Source organism: Ursus americanus, chromosome X (assembly GCF_024610735.1).
Source record: "Ursus americanus isolate L20-20 chromosome X, mUrsAme1.1.p, whole genome shotgun sequence".
Classification (NCBI taxonomy): domain Eukaryota; kingdom Metazoa; phylum Chordata; class Mammalia; order Carnivora; family Ursidae; genus Ursus; species Ursus americanus.
The window spans coordinates 104,031,193-104,032,134 of record NC_142164.1 but is presented as its reverse complement, the minus strand read 5'-3'; the positions used below and the strand labels follow the sequence as shown (position 1 = coordinate 104,032,134).

Sequence of the window (942 nt, the reverse complement as noted above, 5' to 3'; positions counted from 1 at the left end):
AACAAACAAACAACCTTTTTTGTTGAAATCACTTCTATGTTACTTACAAATGAATGCAACCTATACAGGCTCCCAATTATTCATTTGTAACGTCTAAACTCCTCAGCCTGGTTTTCCGTATCTTTACTAACCTGGTCCCCATGTGCCAATCCATCGTTTACAAACATGCTCTCTCAACTTACCTCAGACTGCTCTCCTCACACCTTTTTCTTGAATTGCCCTCTCCCTGCTCATTTGCCAATCCAATTACAATCTATCCTCCAACACAGAGCTCATATTCAACTTCCTCCATGAAGTTCAACCCAAAGTGAACTCTTCCCTTTTCTGAAATCCAATAAAGAATTCATCTTCCAAAAACCCAGCTTAGTTTTTGTGTTCCCAATGTTGCTTAGATGACTGCTTCTTAACATTTAAAGAAAAGTGACCATGCTCTCTGGGCTCAGACCTGGTTTGCAGGGACATGGCTAAACACACCAAGAGGGTTGGAATCATTGGTAAATGTGGGACCCGTTATGGTGCCTCCCTCAGGAAAAAGACGAAAAAGATTGGTATAAGCCAGCACACTAAGTACAGCTGCTCCTTTTGTGGCAAAACCAACATGAAAAGATGAGCTGTGGGGATCTGGCATTGTGGTTACTGCATGAAAACAGTAGCCAGTGGTGCCTGGGTCTACAACACCATTCCTGCCATCACAGTAAAGTTGGCCATCAGAAGACTGAAGGAGTTGGGGGCGCCTGGGTAGTGCAGTCGTTAAGCGTCTGCCTTCGGCTCAGGGCGTGATCCTGGCATTCTGGGATCGAGTCCCACATCAGGCTCCTTGGCTGGGAGCCTGCTTCTTCCTCTCCCTCTCTCCTGCTGTGTTCCCTCTCTCGCTGGCTGTCTCTCTGTCACATAAATAAATAAAATCTTTAAAAAAAAAAAGACTGAAGGAGTTGAAAGACC

General features: G+C 44.9%; 1 pseudogene; it reads left to right on the top strand.

Annotated features, from left to right (window-relative positions):
* The first annotated feature begins 460 nt into the window (after nucleotides 1-460).
* On the top strand, nucleotides 461-742 carry LOC123797235 (large ribosomal subunit protein eL43 pseudogene; annotated as a pseudogene).
* The last annotated feature ends 200 nt before the right edge of the window (nucleotides 743-942 follow it).